A 12,719-nucleotide genomic window follows, 5' to 3' on the forward strand; every position below is an offset into this window, starting at 1 on the left:
TTTTGAAGTTAATTGCATTGTAATTTATAATCTTAAACTGAAGTTTTTAAAGTGCTCTCATCCTTGAAAAAAAGAGACCATTTCATTTTTGGTGAGTAATGATGAAGTGTTTTCTAAAGGTGACTGGGCATAGCACAGAGAGTCCTAAATGTATTTATTAGCTTATTAAACATAATTAATTGAATCTGGTTGCTAGTATTAGCTATGCTTTTGCAAGTGAAAAGCACTTTTGGTTAGCTAGACAGTTTCTTATCAACAAATGAAAACGCAACATTGAAACGTATGCAGCTTACTGAATAATCATGTTATTTGTCAGACAAGCAGAAGAATCATCACTGAAGTGCTCTTGAAGTACCAAATTGGGTAATATACATAATTAGGCCCCATTTGATTAGATATGTGCCCATGGTAACAGCCACACTCATGATCCACATAGTAGTACAGCCTTGAAATAGTCTTCAAGGGGGGTGATGGCAACCGAGCACATCTGAAGCTACACTGGGGAGACCTTTGGAATATAACCTACATGCTGGTATCCTTCTTTATTTTATCTTATTATCTTTTATTTTTAAAACAATGTATGTCTTTGTTCTCAAAGGTGATATACTGCTTCCACGAAATGTCACTGCACTTTTTTCCCTAAAAGGAAGATCTCTTAATCATCTGCATCACATTTTAAAGCCAAAAACCTTCCTATATTTAGGGATGCATCCTGGCAATTGGCAAGGCTGCTGCACGCTGTTCCCAGGAGGTGGGAACAATCATCACCTGGAAGCCAGCCCATCTCAGATCCACTCGCCTCTCGCAGCCCAGGACAGCCCGGTGATGGATAAAGGCCTTCTGGATGTTCTTTTAGGCTTTTGCAGGAGCCTCGTGAAGAGACTGCAAGGTCTCGGCAAGAAGACTGATTTTGCATCGGATCCAAGGCTCTGAGAGAGCCTGCAAGCGCTGAGCTACTGCCAACCCACAGGGAATGAGTCTGGAGGGTACTGTCTGGGTAACGGTGGAACCCAAGTGAGTTTGTTTAGCTGTAGATGCAATATGAATTGTTCCTGCAGTTTATTTTTACATGCTTAGAGGATGAATGAGTTTGGAAGAGTCGGAGAGAATCAGATAATTAGCAGAATGAATTATTATGAGGGGCTATTTATACAAAATGAGAGAAATATATCTCCTGGTGCAACAGTGTATGTCCAGGCCTGATGAGAGTTGCTGCTTTTGCAGAAATGCCTTCTGGGAAATATTTAAAAGAAGCTCTATCCCCCAGTAAGGAAGAGACCAAAATACAGAAAAGTTCCCCCAGATGAAGGCACCAATAAAAGACTAGCCCATAGCAGAGCAACCCAGGCACTGGGTGCTGAGAGTCTGGCAGGAGAGGAGTGTGGAGCCCCAGTCCTGGATAGTCTGGTCCGGAGGGCGAAGGTGTACAGGGCTAGTCTGGTCATCTGGCCAACCATCCCACCAGTGCGTACCCACCTGCAGACACCTCACCCTCTAGAAACAAGATAGAAGCTGGCATCAAGGGACCCTGTTTGGAGATAAATGCCAGAGAGGAAATCAACACTGAAAGACGGTGAAAAATAAATGCACAAAGATGATTTAGGATGTCGTTTAGCTTTTGTGAGGAAGAGGGCTATCCCAAGCATATGGGAAAACAGAATAGCTAAAAGGCTTTGGCCGGGGGGAGCACAGAGGAAGACTTCATTCCCTGGATTGGCTGTCACCTGGCACAGAGGCGGCGACCCCTTTCTCCAAGGGGCCAGTGACACAGCCAGCCATGTTTGCAGCCTTCAGCTGGAGGGCAAGAACACTCCAAGTCGTGTCCATACAAAGTTGTCGAATTGTTACTGGATGCAGAGTTAGGATTACACCTACTGAGGCGAAAATAGACCTGTGGATCCACCTTGGGCATGCAGCACATGATTGGGCGTGTGTCACTTTTCTCCATATTAGCCTGCTCTTAACTATGCTCAAGGGACAGGATCCATAATCCTCAGCAATATAAATAAAGATCGCTGGTAAGATTATACTAAAGTTGTGAAACTCCCACACCCTTCCCTCTTCTCTTTCAATACGTGCTGTTTTTTAGCATTGCTGCCCAAACCAGGGGATTATTCAAACCAGTTCCTTGCTATTCACATCAGCACCGAACTATGAGGTCTGAAATGGGTCAGAGCAAACCCTGTGTCTGCCCTGGCTGAGAGTGGGGAGGACTCTAAAGGGAACCGGGTTGTGTGTGAACCCTGTGGTGATGGCTGTGCCAGCCCTAAACACCCTGTTTTTAGGGTACCTTGTGGATATCCACTGCTGGTGTTTGACAGCGCGCTTGTACTGGGTAAGCCCAGACACTTGGGACCTCCTGCAGACCAAAGGGCGTCCTCTGGTCTTGGGGCTGGTGGCTGGACAGCTATATGGGTGGTGAAACCAGTCCGGAGAGAGGCCTGGGGGTGCCACTGGAAGGCACAGTGGATGTACTGTGTGCGCGAGTGAGAGTGCTCACGCACACCTGCCTGTATAGGCAATATTGGTCCCTTCTGTGATAAACGGCCCAAAGCAGAGTTATGTGAAATTTTGAATTTATGCTTCTGTCTTCCAGAACAGAACAAACTGGGGCAAAAAAAATAGGAAAAAATTGTTTCCTGGAATTAAAACAGTCATGCTCAGAAATGTCTCCGTGTTCTGTTTTGACATTTTTTGGATCAAAGTGAAGCATTTTGACGTTTCTGAGGTAGGAATGTTTTGTTTCAATTTGTTGAACTGACATGAAACGTTTTGCTTCAAGTCTGCTTAACATTAAAGTAGGCAGCGCCTTGCCTTGGGTTTGGGTCCCATTCTCTCCTCTGGGCTGTGCTCCCTGGGAGCTCTGCCCAGCTCCCATAAAGCTTGGGCAAGGTCCACGTTGTTCTCAGTAAATGCAGCTCAGCCGCAAGCCCCACGCACAGGAAAGAAGAGAGGCCTTTTCGGGAAAGTTCGTTTTGATGCTGAACTCCACTGAAATGAAAAATTTGGGGCTAGTTGAAGCAAAGCGCTCCGCTCCGGTTCACCTCCAACAAAACGTAATTTCTTGTCAGCAGCATCCCTCTCTTCCCACAGGCACTTTTTGTGTTGCAGAAGCTGTCTTCTGATCAGAAAAGGCGGTGATCTCCCAGTGAGTGCCTGCGCAGGTGTTGACATGATCTACGCCAATGAGCTCCCCGAGGGGTGCAGAGTGGTCCCCTGGACTTAGCGGTGAAGCTGTCCTGTGGTGTCAGCGGAGCAGATTCCCCAACAAGCTAAAGGCTCCCGCTCGCCTGCTGGGGGCTGGCTGAAGCCAAGGCAGCCTCTGGCCCGACTGTCCCCAAGTGGGCTGTAAAAGGAACAGGAGTTTCTCTTAGGACATCAGCAGACCCTGCTCTTTTTATAGAAGCGGCTGTAGGGCCTTTCTGGGATCTCTGAAGAATTTTACCTAAAAGCCAATCCAAAAGTTGCTTTGGTTCATTCTCAGCCTCTCTCAATAGGATCAGGCAGCTCCTACTACTTACTGTGGGGGATAATTGAACCCTTCTCCCTCCCCCTTTCCTGGGCAACAGCTTCAAAAGATCTCTGATTTTGCTCACCAATCAACCAATCTCATTTGCAAAACAACTGCAAGGGCCCTTCGAAAGCAGAGGGCCGGGTAGAAAGCAGAGGGCCGGGTCCTTTGTTAAATAGTCGCTTTTGGTGACACAAAGGAACCATAAAGGTGATGGAGCTGCAGCCTGGGCAGCCGGGTTTCCTGGACTGTGCAGGCTGGCCTCCCTCCCCCTCCGCTCTCATTTCAGACCCCCAGCCTAAGGATTATGCAGGGCTTGAGCCCAAGGAGAACAAGGTGCATTGCAACTATTCTTAGCTCCAAAAATTATTCCTGGCTTTGCTTTGAAATCTGAACCAGGGTTAATTTCTCTCCCCCTTCCCCCAGTCTGTTTCCTCTCCTCTTTCATGTACCTATTTGCATAGACTGTCATCGTAAGAATCTCCATTAAAATTGAAAGCCTCCTTCCTGCATGTCACCTCTCGCAGCCCCCTTCCGCTTGCCCTGCGTGACTTTTGGAGGGCTGGAGAGCAAAGGTCCCGGCGCTAGCATCGCCTCCCCGAGCCCTGCATTCCCCCTGCCGTCAGTCCTGCTCCTCCGTTCCCATAGGAACGTCTATCAACTTGGGAGTGCCAGAGAAAAAGAACAGAGAATTATCTTAATTATTTAACGATTGATTAATATATGTTTATAGAGCACTTCAAAACCGTGCATCCTTCTGTAAATTGTTTATTAACTGGGCAAGGGGTATAATTTGCTGAACATCCTCCACTCTCGTTTGTTTCAGTGGGAGGAAAGAGCAGCAGGCATCTTGCAGGTTTTGTGATAATTATATTACCAAAAGTACTGGTAGTTCTGCTTCAGGAAAATAATTTAAATATGAGCCTTCGCTTCAAGCTTTTGTAGGTGGGGCTGCTCCCAACACCTGCCATTGAGGTTGCTCAAACACCTCCATTGTAAAGACCTATCTTCAGCTGTTCTTTGGCAGATTTTACCCACCTGGAAAGGATGGTCAGTCTTGATTCTCCTTGAGGCTGGATAAAGTGAGGAGGTCTGGGAGAGTGCTTGTAGCATGGTGGTATGGTATGGTGTGGCTGGCTGGTACAGGGAAGCTTCTGGCTCAGCTGCTCCTCTCCTGCTGAGGGATAGTCTTTTTGTCAGGAGGCCGTGGAGGCTGTTGCTAAAATTTGTGCACCCTGTGCCTGTAGTACCACGTTGGAAGGACTGTGCAACCAGGCTGTGTCAGCTGGGTGAGGAAGTACGGAAGCAGGAGCAAGGTTCTGTGCCTGCTGCCTTGCTCCCACAGCCAGGTGAGGATGTCAGCCAGACCCACATCTGCTGCCCATGCTGGTTGTGAATCCACATCTCTGTCAGCCTGATCCAGATGACCTGCTGGAGCTGGCCCACCTCTGCTTCCTCTATCCCCCAGGACCTCCTTCAGGCACTGTAAACTGTGAGTGCATGAAATCAGCCAGCACTTGTTGTGCCCTTTCCCTGGTACCTGGCCTCTCTCCGGCTTCCTCCCTCTCTTCCTAACAAGTCGAGGCTATCCCAAAGTGGGATGCAAGGTAAATGCAGACTGGCCACCTGGAGAGCTCTGCTTCATCAAGTAGAAGAGAGTCTGGGACACGCAACACACTGCCCTGCATGCTTGAGAAATGGGATTTGCAGTCTGAACGGCTTTGGTGTGAGGTCTCACGCACCTTGGAGACCCATAGGGCTGGAATGGCCTCGGTGTCAAGCCTGACTGTCCTTGTAGGTGCAGGCGGTGAGATGAGCTGATGCAATGGGATACAGGCAGCTGGTGCTCCCTGTCTGACTCAGGCAGGCTCCTTCCCTGAGTAAGGCCTGCAGAATCATGGCTGCTGTGATGGAGGATGATTGGGAGGGTAATAACTATAGCTGGTGCTCTTGGAGAGGCTGCTTTCCCTGGTTACTGCTCTGTAGGAAGCACAGTGATACCACTGTGATGGGTGTTAAGACCTGTGATGCCACGGGATGGGTGTTGATCAGGTGTGTCATGTGCACAGCTCCCTCATTTTTAAGTGGGAGCACAGAATGAATAAGGAGACTTGCAAAACAAAATGGTTTTGCCCTGGATTCACATTGGTGTTTAGGAGGTATTAAAGCCTTGTTCATTTTAAGGACTTTCAGGCTTTTCAGTCCCTGTGAATCCATCTGCTGTAGAGCAGTCATCTTGTAAAGATGCCTTTGCATGTGGCAGCCACCTTCCTGGTTTGTTTATGGGGCTTAATCATGGATTGCTGCTGCAGAAAAGTCTAGGCTCCAGCTGAAGAAAGCAGTAGCGGTATTGGGTTGTTATTCTGCAGTAGTTCAGCACTAGAGGGGGATGTAGCATGTGCTTTCCAGCACATTTCGTATGTGCATGCAACAATATTTTACAGCAGTATTTATGAGGAGGCTGCTTTTTTAATTGCCGACATTAAGATTTTTCTCTTGCAGGGGTGATTTTCTTGCATAGGATAAAAATCAGAGGCTGCTATTTTCCAAGCCTTAAAAGACTGTGCTCTTAGCAAAAGAATTTTTTTTTTTTTTCTTTTGGTCTGACATGAGCAAACAGCAAATAGAGGCTGCTCTTTAGCTTGGCTGTAGCTCTCGTCCAGGCTGCTGGCTGGGAGGGTCTGAGCTCTGCCCTTCTTGCTGTGGGGACACTCGGTGTGCTGTGCTGGAGGGCTGCAGCCCGATTGTGGTAGTGAGTCCTGCGAGCGGCCGAATGAAGGCATAAAGCCAAATCACAGAATGATAGGGGTTGGAAGGGACCTCTGCAGATCCACCCGACTCCGCTTGCTGGGAGAGCTGCTCGTTTCTGTTCTCAGCAAAAACATCCCTTTGACTTCGCAGACATCCCAGTAATAAAAACCAGTTGTCCACTTCACGCATGAGCAAAAACACTTTGCGAAAATGCTGCTGCCTCATGGAGGTTTTGCAAAAGCTGGTCAAATTCCTGTCCTCTTCTCTCGCTTTCCTCCTCATGTCCAGTGGGCAGTTCTTATTCCATATTTTACTCCACCGTGCAGGAGCGTGTCAGCGTGGGGAGGTGACTTGCTAGCCTGTTAGCCCAGGGCATTTCTCCTGGAGCGTTTGGGTATGGTATGTTGGGAGAAGAGCAGGCTGGCTGGTGTATGCCACGTATATGCACAAACACGGCTGTAGCAGAAGGTGGGACTGCCACTTGCTGAAGGAAACCCATATTGAGGCCAGCGGGTACAGACTCTCGCAGATCCGAATGTTGCCGGTTTGCTGTGTCTATGGGAGACCTTCGTGCGCAGCTCCGTGCCCTCCTCTTACCCCAGACATCACACAGGGCTGCGGTTCCCACCTCGCGCTGAGGGCAACGTCGGCTCGCCAGAAAGGATGTCCCCATTCACATTTCCACATAGAAACTTTTCTTCCCCTACTTTTAGTGCCTGTAATTACCTCTTTACTCCAGTGCCAGCAATATTCCATCAGGCATCGTTATTAATGGAGAGAAAAGAGAAGGGGAGGGAGGGAGAGAGAGAGCCACAAAACTTAATTTAATCGCAGCACCCCATGCTCAATTTAACAGACACAACAGCTCAGAATGGGGTCCCTGTGCAACGGGAGGGCAGGCAGTGGAGCGTCCCTGGAAAGAATTAATTGTGGATGACAATGTGTAAACAGTGCAGATGAATAGGGCATGCAGGTGTGAGGCACCGGGGCCATCCCGGGGACTTTTTCACACGAATTTCAGCTCCTTCACTGCTGACCTGCTCCCGAAAATGTGATTAGTGTCGGCGTTGGGAAACCATTCAGGGTGTCAGGATTTGGCACATATTAACTAGCCCTGGGGGAGAGGGGAGGGAGCGCATGGGGGCTATGAAAGGAGGAAGTCTGGCGGACAAGGGGATTGTTAAAAGGCCAGAAAATCCTCATTGCTCTGAGGTGCCCTCGCTGCTTGGACGAAAATGGAAGGGAGCCAAAGCAGAATAGAACTCCGAGGCATCCTAGCCCTAACTAAGCTATGTGGAAAACAAAGCTTTGCATCGTGGAATATTTTTCTCTGGCTGTCCATCATAAATATTGATGATGTTTATATTACTGACTTCTTCTTGGCGTTGGCTTTCACGGTTCTAGACACTTCATCTCAAGAGATAAACAGTCAAAACAAGCAGGAAAATTAATGACACAGCAGCACCGAGAACAGGAAATATCTCCTGGGTAACATATGGATGTTATTCGGTGTGCGAAAGTCCCCCTTCCTCAATATGTAATCTATATGTAAGGTGATACATACAGACAGGGGTTGTATAATGGGCCCAATTTACCAAGCATGAGGCTAGATGCTCCTAAATTATGTTCCCTGTACCAGCCTGGATCTCTGCATCCAGACGAAGGATTTAAGTGCAGAGAGCAGACCAGGTTACTGATCTTTATTTCCCTGCTTGGAAGAATGATGTGAGGGGAAGGACAGAACTTTATGAGGACTACTGTGAATACCGACCGGTGTCTCTGCTGGACTCTGTTAGGCTCTTTCTCCCTTGCTGGGATCCCTTTCCCTGCCTGTCTTGTGGCATGGGCAGCATGGCAGGGATGCTGTGCAGATGCCTGCTGAGATTCCCAGTTTTGCACTCCTTAGACCAGTGCAGTCTGAAGGCTCGTGTAATATAAAAGTTATTCTAACTACAAACACACCTGTGGGTATGAAGGTGAGGCTGGATTCTTGCTGGTTTGGTGAAGAAAAAGGGTATTGCCGCCGGTACTGGTTTGGCTGCGCAGACAGCTGCGCGGGAGGCAGGGTCGACCAGCCTCTTGCTCAGCTGTTTCAAGCTTGGAGGGATGAAGTAGGTGGTGAGGAGGGGGCATGAAATATCAGCACAGAAACGATGAAGGCCGGTATATCCAGTAGAAATATCACCTCAAATTCAGAGTTGAACTTAGTTAATCACTGTTGGGAAATTAGCTGCTGCTTTTGCTCAGTAACCTACACATACGTGACAGACCTGTTTAGCATCCTTTTTGAGAAAAGTCTGGTGGTGGCTATCACTGCCTTCAAGGGGTGTTGTGGGGCTGAGGTCACACGGGGAGTTACTGCGCTCAGGCAGTGGAAGTTCTGCCTTTGGTTCTGACTATGGCAATTGTAGGTGATTCTTCTGGTAAATCACAGCAATGGCTAGGTGGGAAAGGTACTCCATAAGTACTAATGTCACCTGGCAACGCTTGTGTACTCAGCTAAATTGCTGGCAGAAGAGCAAAATTTGTTTGCTGTTAAGCCCAGTGATATCTAGCTTCATAAGAAGCAAGAAATAATGGCACAGACTTTATCCAGTGTACATCTGGGGGAGTCCAATCCTGCAGCTCTTGAGGTGTGACCCTCCCTGACTAAAAAGCTTCCCAAAAGCTGGGTTCTTGATTCTCTCCGGGACTCCAGAAGGTGCAGCACCTCACTTATCCAACACGCCCTCAGCAAGGATGAATGACAGTTGTTGCATTGCAACCTGCTAAACTGACTGCTGTTTCCAAAAATGATGATCAGTGCTACTATTATTTCTTCCCCTGGTCTGTCCCCCGCCAACTGCTCCTGCCTCCCCCCACCAAGTTATCCGCCCCCTCAGAGCACAGCTGCCCTTGGGAAAGCTGATGCTGAAAGGGCTTTCTTCCTATGAACTGTGCCTAGTGGTTCTTTTAAAAACCATCAGAGATAAGTTAATTCTGTAATGGCTGTTCTCGCCAAGGTGAATGTGATGTTTTTCAGAAGAGTGAATTAGTCTTGTTGCCCCAGACAAATTCCAAGATACTGGCTTTCTGCAGTTTTCAGGAAAGGGTGTTGCATTTGCTGCAATAGGGCTGTTTCTCACAGTCCTGAGTTCCATGCAGTGGTGCCTGCGTTTGACCAACTGCTGTTCATGCTTTTAAAGCCCTTTTTTTGATTTTTTTTTTGTTTGTTCGTTTTTGTTTTCCCCATCATTTGCATGGAGTTGTTATTTTGAGAGGCATTTCCTCATCTTTCCAATTTTGCTTTTCATTGAGGAAGAGTAATGTGCTAGAAATCTCACCAGTTGGACAGCTGGTGATTTACCCACTGGAAGGAAGAGGGCTGCCAGAGCCAAGGAGGAGATCAGCTCCCCAGACACCTGACCTAGAGACTACTGCAGGTAATGAAGGACCATCTCCAGGCAGGCTCTGTCTATCCTGCAGTATGAGCTAACTGGACCTTAACTGATACAAAGACTGGTGTCTCAGGCTGCAATAGTTCATCAGCTAGAGGGCCCAACAAATGTTCTTCATTTGTACTTATGGTTGGATCACTGGATCTTCGCTTGCACTATATTTACGGTTCTACCATCTATCCATGCCCCTGCCATAACCCCCATGGGAAGCTTTCCTTGAGGCCACCCATCATGACAGTGCTGAAGCCCTAAGGCACTCTGGTTTGGAGCTGTCTGGATAGCAGGACTGTGATGGTTCGTCCCTGGACCTTGGTCCTAGCTGGAGGACCTGATGCCATGCCACAGGTCTCAGCTCTGCTGATGTTTGCCAGCTGAGGACTGAACTAAAATGGTGATTTTTCATGACCTCCTGTATTTTTTTGCTAAGATCTTGCTCTAGAGCCACTAGCTGCCATAGAACCAAGGAAGGCTATGTTGAGTCGCTTTAGTTTAAGAGTGGAGGAGATGGGGCTAATGAAAGGTCAATAATTTGCAGGCAGTGAAAATGGGACAGCTGAAGAAAGTGAGGATGTGGCTCCCCAATCAGTTGTGTTAAACTTAAGACCATATCTCTAGCTCGAATTTTTATGGAATCCTCATACCACTCTAAACTGATATTGCATATGAAATATGCTCCTGTGGTGACAAATTACCTGTTCTTGTAGGGTCTCCAGTAAGCGCAGATGTTCTCTGGCTTGCTGAGAAATCTCTGCAAGGAGGGACTCTGGGAAGTTTAGAAGTCGTACATGGATGTACCTTTTCTCCAGCCAGCTCCACTGCTGTCTGTGGGACCTAGCATGGGATCAGAGCCTGGCAAGGTGGTGGGGAAGGGGCTGGGCTGTTGGGCACTTTGACTTTTGCATAAGTGCCGATCAAGTTGTGGTGCAGGTGGGAAGTTCTGCTGCCCTCTCAAGCTGCAGAAACCCTTGCATACAAGCTCTTTCTGGGTGTGCATTGAGTGATGGATTTACTTACAAAAATCTGAATGGTTTACATCAGAATTCCCAATGGTATTCCTAAATTATTGTGCAGTTCATGTTGCACTGCTTTTCCCTAACATCAGGTGCCCTTTTCAAGCCTATCAGATTGTTGACTGAGCCTTCACCCATGTGCCTCCTAAGCCATGTCTTCAGATCTGTGCCACTGGTTAACCAGGGGAAGAGCTGTGCTCTGGAAGGAGACGTGACTGAAAATGAACTTGTCTGCCTGACTTTTCTCTTTCATGTGAGAAGGGAGCTTGATATGACAAAAGGAGAAACCCACCCTTCCTCCAAACCAAGGCAACAATATTCAAAAATCTCCATAACAGTGGGGAAAAAAAAAACCCTGGGGTGGCCAAAAGGGATGTTACTTACAATTAAATAAAAAGGCAATTTCATAAGTAGTTCAAATTGTGGAGAATTCTTCATGGTGGTTCCCTCTGACAGCCGTGCTAAAGGTCCCCAGCTTTCTCTTGCTTTCTCAACAAACACTTCTGCACTTCTGTGGTGGATATTGGTTATCATATCCGATGAATTTGAAGATATACTGAGTCAGGCTTTGCACGTGTTTCTGTGCTGCAAGAGGGCATTCAGCAAAATATTTGGCTTCTTTCAGCCCCCTGACAGTGTCTTGGCAACACTGGAGTTTTCCAAAGTGCTCTTAGATACAGAACCTGAGTAACTTCTTTTCCTTGAAGCGAGGCTGAAGCAAAAGCTGCCTTCAGAAGAGGTTACAGCAGAGGGCAGGGAAACAGGAGCTCTGGAGTGAGAGAGAGCAGTCCGCCCCAGGAAAGAAGAGCTGAAGCTTTGGGTGCTGAGGGCTACTGGTTTCCCTACACAAGGTCCAAGCTAGGACAAAGTCTGGACCTGCCAGGAGAAGGAGACCTGGGAACACAGAGGAAAGGCCATGAGGGGAAGTTTACTGCTCGATATTCAGGCCAAGGAGCGATATCTCACAGAGTAGTCTCCAGGGGGTCACTCATCACCGTAGCTTAGCCGGTCTGCTCACAAGTTGTGCTGGTCTGGCTGCAGCACAGAAATGTAGTGGTGTGGCAAAAACCAAGATGGAGGAATTATGAAAAGCAAAGTCTTTGTTGGTTTATAGGCGATCTGAGGGACAGTGAATGAAATGTTGTGGAGCTTAAAGTCAAAATATATTTCTTTTAAGTTGGAGATGCATTGACTAATTCTGGTAAAATAAGACTGTATCAAATCTTCAGCCAAAGCACAGATTAAGTAAATTCTGAGTAATTTGCTTTTCCTGATATGTTTTTGAAGTATGCATTTATAGCTTCTGCTGGAAGTGCTTGCAGAGCTGCTAAGTATCACTTCAGACAGGCTTGTTGCATATTTCATATATCCTAACCAATGCCTGCATTAAGGCAGAGGAGAGGCAATACCGATTTCTCAGTGCAAACTGTTTTTCTGGAAGACCCTTTTCTTGGGTGTAGACCATGAGTTTGAAGATAGAGAAGGCACTTCCTTTAGTCTCAGAAGTTTATCTGTATTACTGAACTGAAAACCAGAAAATCCTTAAATCCTATCTGTTACACAGTGGTGGGCAGTTGCTAATGCCACCTGACCTGGAACAGGTGCCAACGTGGTGATGCTGGGATGTCTCAATCTGTCCACCCAGGTGTTTACTTGCTAGCATGTGAAGGCACCTTCTCTACAATGCCAACCCCTGTCCTCTGCCTGGGGTGGAAGCAGGCCTGCTGGCATGACCAGAAATGCAGGGTTTGGTTTGTTGTCTGGCTCCAGCTGCAGTGATCAAGCATAGGACTTCTTGACAAACGCCCCCAGGCACCCTCAGCCACGTGAAGTGCATATCTTATTATCAATTTCTATGTTTCTCGACCCCTCTTTGCCACTTGTGCATCTTCCTTTCTCTTCCTCAATCAAGAGAAACAACCTACATCTAACTATGTTTTCCTCATTAGTCCTAGTTTTGCCATCTCCATACCTGAATTTGTTATTTCTGATACTGCTAGCCAGGTTTTC

The sequence above is a fragment of the Rissa tridactyla genome, chromosome 4, assembly GCF_028500815.1.
Source record: "Rissa tridactyla isolate bRisTri1 chromosome 4, bRisTri1.patW.cur.20221130, whole genome shotgun sequence".
Taxonomy (NCBI): Eukaryota; Metazoa; Chordata; class Aves; order Charadriiformes; family Laridae; genus Rissa; species Rissa tridactyla.